General features: G+C 35.8%; 1 long non-coding RNA gene across 1 annotated transcript; it reads right to left on the bottom strand.

The window, feature by feature from the left end:
• Positions 1-284: 284 nt before the first annotated feature.
• On the bottom strand, positions 285-6,290 carry LOC148093889 (uncharacterized). The gene is made up of 3 exons (XR_015714003.1): positions 6,167-6,290; positions 4,444-4,543; positions 285-443 (listed from the first exon to the last, which is right to left on the bottom strand). It is a non-coding gene; the product is annotated as an uncharacterized LOC148093889 (long non-coding RNA).
• Positions 6,291-6,747: the final 457 nt, after the last annotated feature.

Raw genomic sequence — 6,747 nt, 5'->3', positions numbered from 1 at the left:
TAAGGTGTCACTTTGATGATTTTAGAAGTTATAATAAAATAACCAGGCAAATCCATGAGACATAGATAGAATTTAATGGATTATTATTTTAATCACTATGAGAGTTGGGTGGTACTAAACCATTAAAAGCATATGAAAAGAATGCAAGAGTTTGACTAAAAAGACATTAAATATCTCAAAAGCCAAAGACATATAAAGTCCAGTCATATAAGGAAGTTTTAAGAGTGAGTATTACAGATCCTAATATGATTTGAAAATTAAGTAATAAAATGACTCACCTCTAAGGTCTTTGGCTATGTGATCACCTTTTGTTTTCAACGAAGAACACTCTGATAGCAGCTATAAATAGGGCTCATTATGCCAGAAAACCCCTTCAGTGTCACAAACAAGGATCCAGTGTTGTTTCAGTCTGCACCATCTGGTCCTTATGAAACTTCAGCAAGCTGAAAGGCAGTGCAAAAATTACATGGGAGGTGATCCCCCAAACTGTGAAGGATGACATAATTACTTACATAGTGGATAAGCATCTCTCAACTCCTAGATTCAGAAAGTTTTTCACAGTGTTAATATATTTTGTGTTAGGAAATCTATGTATAGTTAGTAGTTTGGTACTTTCAATGTCTGGAATTTGGCCTATTAGACTTAAGTTTTTTTAGTTACAATTTAAAACATGTAATATGGAGAGGGAGTGGGAGTAGGAGTCAATGGAGGTAAAAAAAAAAAGGGGGGACACCTGTAATACAGCAATAAAGATAAATTTAAAATAATAATATAAAATTTTTAAAAAACCATGTAATATGCAATGGATTTAAATTTGTGATTTAATTTGAAATTTTATCAAGTTGATATACATTTTAGAATAGTTAAGAGATCTTAAAGTTCATTGTACTTAGAAGTTTCTTTTATTAGATTTATGGCCTATTTGGTACCAGGAGGGTTTTGTTTGTTAAATCAGACAATTATAGTATTAAAAGAAAATGAATATTTTAAATTTATAAGTAGTTTAAGATGTTCAAAGGAGTTCATTTAACTGTAAATGAGGGAAAAACGTTGATGGCCCTTAAATATGATTGAAAATATTTACTATACTTAGAATATTATTTTTAAATATAATTTAACACCTTTATACAAAAATACTCTTTAGAATTTGTAAATTTGAGTTTAAAAGTTCTGAATAATCTTTTCTACACACAAAATCCTCCCTCAAAGATAATTTTTTAAAAACTGAGTTTTAACACAGGATTAATACAAATGTACAAGCCTAGGCTTCTGATAACTATTGGGTTGTTTATGTTTAAAGTTTCAAAATTCTTTATCCCTAATTAACCACATACAGGCATTCCACAATACATTTCAAATCTTTCTGCTCTCACTTCCTTTTTCTTACTTTTACTGAATTTTTAACAATCTTGGTCTAGGGGACACATTCTGACATAAGCTGATTAGCATAACAGAGTTACAGGTAAAAATCATAAATTATTTAAAGATACATACTTTTCTTCTGCAAGGAAATAAGTGCATGTTTAGAATTCAGAGACTGAAACGTATTGGTTGGAAAGTTTTCATAATATTAGGGAGAAAAAAAGAATTGAGGTGACCTTATGAAAGAACCACAAATCTAATTAAAGGCTCGTGAAATAGGCCCCATAGGAAAAGGGTTAAAGATTTGAAATATTTTAACTGGAGAAAACTGAGGTGAAGTGTCTAAACAAAGTGGTTTGACTAAATTTGGCTTATAAATACTGGTTGAAGTCCTTCCAATAAACTCTCTCTCACCCCATGCCCTTCATTAAAGCAAATAAAGCTGGATTTTTTTTATTCTTCAGCTGGCCTGTTGAGTACAAAATTTGAGGGTCTCTAAAGATAGGAAAAGATATTCTATAAATTAAATGCTAAACAGACATTTTCTTTCCATTAGAGATAGTGCAAAAAAAAATTAGCTTAAACTGTAGAAAGAAGATTATAGAGGAACATTCAAAAAAAGTTTTAGATCTCAGATCACATTATACAATTAATGTATTATCTTTTTTCCCGGAAAAATAAACTAAAATACATAGAGACCATCCTTTCTTGGATGGTAGAGATAACTATGAAAAGGTGCTGAGAAAACAAAGACCAAAGAAAAGGAAGTGAGGGTAAACACCCCTCCTTAGTAGCCAAATCCTGGGCAAAATTCTAAAGACATCAAATTCAGTCATTTAGTTCTTCCTGGAGACTCACATCACATTCAAGTCCCAGGAAACCAGCTCCTCAGAGCCCTTACTTTCGAAGTCCCTGCTCTGAGCCACAGTCTTACTCTAACTGACCTTCTCCATCCCTCAGGGCTTTGTTTTGATTAGATAAAATCCTGCTCATCTGACGAAGCAGTACTTATTAAGATGTTCATGGAACCCCTTGGCTAGTGCTATCTTTGCCCAAATAGCACATTTACTTTATAATCAGATTCCCCTGAGTATTTATAACTTTAACTCAAAGCTATGTCTTTAGCAGTAGAACTCCCTGAAACTTTGTTAACTCTGGGTAGGGTAAGCAGATTTCAGAGGATTTAAGTAACTCCAGGTATATCCATTCATTCAATAAATAATTATTAAGCACTTCCTATATTCTAGACACTGTTCTGGGCAGGATGACATCTGAGAAGGACAAGATATGCACTGTTCCTTTCCAATAGCATTGTATTCTAGTGGGACTCGTGGCAGACCAACTATAATGTCATACAGTGATCAGGGTAATGCGTTAGTGACTGGGCAGGGATGGGAGTGTGGGGACGGCGGGGGAGCTGGGGTTAGTACAGCATTTTTCTATGACTCAAACAGGGCAGCTTGGTCTCAGAGATAACTGACTTACCTACTCTCAACTAGCAACCTCACCCACAAGGCCTAAAATTTCCTAGTTCCATAAAAGACCCTATGGGAATACACTCAGCAATTCTGTGTTGGTTTATCACAGTGGATGCTGTGACGTGATTATTCCTTGGGAGCAATATTTTGATCTACTTCACCTGCTCCAGAGATCTTCTAGTACTGCTACATTTCAGGACTGAGCACAGTTGTGCTCCAGACATCCTCCAGTCCAGATATTTTCCATTCCTTGAGAGGTTACAAATAATGATTTCCTTACCCATAAAATAGGGATATAATAGCTACTTAACAAGATTATTTTGATGAAATAAAGCATCTAGAATGGTATGTGGGGCACAGTGTAAAATTCATAAATGTATATTTCTTTATTTCTTTTTACAGATACAGTCTTGAAGCCTTTTTTAAAAAAATTCATTGGACCAGAGTATGAAGATATGTTCCAGAAAAATCACCCAATGGCACCTACAATTCTTAAAATAAATAAACAAACAAACAAACAAACATGTGAGGATATTGGAAGATTATCTTGGAATCATATGAAAAAATTAAAAGCACAATCTTTTCTCCCTTTGCAATCTATAAGAAACTATTGTAATGCTTTGAATTATTGAAACCAGTCTTATGTATAGCTTAAAATTTGTATCAACAATAATATAAGCTATTTATGTTAATTTTGCAGACTGGTAATAAAAGTCTAGGCTTCTAGAGGAAAGAAAACTTTCCTAGCTTGGTGTTCCATCCTCATCTAACGTAGCACTTCTTATCCATTGGTCACTAGATTATACACATTAATGAACGGCCATATATTCCTTTGACAACTATTTTTTTAAGGACTTAACATAGACTGGGCCATTTATTAGCTCCTGGAAATATGTTCATGAATAAGACACCATTTGTGTCCTGAAAAAGATTAGTGTTTGGGGAGATTGAAGAGTAAAGTGAAGTATGGGAAATTTTATAATACGAGTACATCCAGTATGTGCTATGGGAGGACAACAGGGCCATGATTTTCCCATAACTTACTGGAGGCTTCATTTATTGGAGGTCTACCTTCTGAGGTGTCACAATTGCCCTTTACCAGTAGCATATGATTGCAATAGAGCTTTGAAACGGAATAGCCCATCACTCTCATGAAAGCTTCCCTTTCCTTTCAACAGCCAGAAGTGTGACTATGAATGCCTGGTTCTAACCCACGTGTGGCCAGCCACACTAAGTATCCATATTAATTCAGTCGTTTTGTATGGAAAGCCTGAATCGCAGTTACAATAAATAAATTTTCACTCTGCGGATCTTTTTTGTAAAGGCGCAAAAGTATAAATGCTAAAGAACGCCAACCACATTTCCCCCCAGGGAAATCAGATCTCATAAAAGAATTTTGATTTTCTTCCCTGAGTATTTGCATTCAGTGGTTTCTGGAAGCACAATCTCCAACTGGACATACTTCTTGTGTGTGATAACCTCTAAAACCATTTCTGTGGTTACTTTTCTCCTGATTTCCTAGATAGATTCGTAGTCTCCCTTATTTCTTATTGCATGCTTACATTTCCAGTTTTTCAGGGGTGAAAAATTTGATAATATTTACCTTGCACCTTTCTTTCGAGACATTGTGAATTCTCTTTGATCAGTTTTCAATCAGAGGTCTCTATGATCTCTGTTCACGGAGGTTTACCATTTGATGTTCACTAAGACAAAAGAAAAACATTTTTAAAAATCAGCAATACTCTGAACAACCTAGAAATGATCTGTACTTAGTGGAAAGTAACATTATTCAAAATTCCTTGCCTGTTTACTAACAAGTAACCTCAGAAAACATCCCTGAAAAGGCTGACAGTTTCTACTTTTGAAAACATTAGGTAATTCAATAAGGTTAAATTAGGGTCAAAATCTTGAGGAAAATATTCATGGCTTTTAAATTTTTCCTGTTTTTTTTTTTTGTTTTGTTTTGCTTTGTTTTAATTTAGAAGTATACTCTTCATTTCAGTGGGAAAGGATTATTACAATATTTACCTAAAATAAAGAAGTGCCTCTTCTAAAGCTAAGCGTATACCATGAGTAATAATTTGTCTTGTATATTTCCCAATGAAAAATATTACTCTAACATTCATATTCTTCACCCTTTTGTTTCCTCTTCCTACCCATCAGTGTGTGAGTGCTTATACAGACAGGCCTTTCCAAGTGAATTTGCTTTGTAGAGAAGGGCATATGCTTACAATTTCATTAATAAGATAAAGCACATACTAATTAGGTCAATTAGTGAAGGCCCTAGGTCCTCAGACTTAATAAATGAGCTGTATTGTTTGCAGGATTTTATTTATGTCTCTGATCAGACTGTCAGTTACTAGAGATTAGCGACTGAAATTATTCAGTATGCACACACCTGACACAGAAGGGAAGCTCAATAAATAATGCTCGAATTGGACCCTCAAACAGGCCCTAAAGGCTATGGATTAGTAAGAATAGGAATTAAAATTTTTAAATAAACTTAGAACTCTGGTCATATATATTTTTAAGGTACTGATATGTCCTAGCAATATAAAAAGGATCACCAAGGACAGGTAGGAAAAGGGAATGCAGGCCTCCCGTGCCTAATGCACTCTATGAGCAAACTAGTCTGAGAGTAGATTTTATTTTTTATTTTATTATTTTATTTTACCTTATTTTATTTTATTTGTTGTTTTGATTGGTTGTTGTTTTTCTAGTATCTGCAGTTAAAGGAACTGAACTGCTGCATCCAATAATTTTCAGTACTTATTGTCTATTTAAAGCCAAATATAGCAAGATTTCCAGAGCAGTAGATTTTTATAATGGTTCCACTTCTTTCCACTCTCAACAGCTGTGTGTCCTCGTGTGTGTTTTTCACATCATTACTTATCTATTTAAAGGTGAAAATTTTGAGAATAAGCACTGGAGGAATGAATATAACCTGATCTGACAAACAAAATACGAAAACAGAAATGAACCACTTTTGACATATTTCTTAACCTCACTTTTCAAACACTAGCCCCATCTGCAAAATTAAAAAACTTTATCTTAAAAGTCCTTCCCTGAAAATACATAATGTGAGAAGGAAATGTAATAAAGCCGCATCATTCATGCAAAGCCCTTTTGTTTGTGGCGGGTCCTCATTAATGCCCATGAGCTGACCTCATTCAGGGTGTCTCTCTTTAAAATGTTGGGCTCAGTCTTTCCTCTGTGTCCAAACAACAATCCTGGGTGTGAGGAAAAGTCTTTTTAAAACAGCTCCTTTTCCAATTGTCTTCCCTTCAATAACCAATCAAGCCCATAGTTATTTACTGAGTGCTTACTAGGTATGCCCCGCACTGGGGGACACAACCATGAGTGAAGCGAGGTCCGTCTCCTTAGTGAGCAATAGAAGAGTTACCCCCACACGTGCCGCAAGCACATGGATGCGGGAGCCCTGTCACCTGAAGGCCTCCAGGATTCTGCTTCCAGCTGGATCTGGGAGGCGCAGCTGGTGTGTGGGGAGGCAGGAGAGAGGACAGTTGGAAGGAAGGCCCTTCATTTCAGGCACCGTGTACCCGCAGGAACAAAGGCACCGGCGGTGAAGGCCTCATGCTCGCTCGGGAAGCCTTTGGAAGGGACAGAGGAGAGCAGTAAGCAGCACTTGGATTTGCAAGGCCTGAAGGAGGAATGGCGCACTTTCTTCTCTAGACTTCAGACGGCTGCTTCTCAACCGCCGTGTGTGTTCTCACCAGGGGCATCTGAGGCTTTAGGATAAACACAGTGCAGCTTCCTAGAGTACCAATTTAATGTGAAGATTTCGGGAACAAAAACCATCGTTTTTATATAAAAATAAATGTGTATATGTTGCAGAAAGCATAATTTTCTGTTTGGCACAATTGCTTAGAACTTTGCCCTAGATCCT

This window comes from Miniopterus natalensis, chromosome 2, assembly GCF_054644295.1.
Source record: "Miniopterus natalensis isolate mMinNat1 chromosome 2, mMinNat1.hap1, whole genome shotgun sequence".
Lineage (NCBI taxonomy): Eukaryota > Metazoa > Chordata > Mammalia > Chiroptera > Miniopteridae > Miniopterus > Miniopterus natalensis.
Note: the sequence above shows the minus strand (reverse complement) of the source record. Positions and strands in the feature narration are given on the sequence as shown.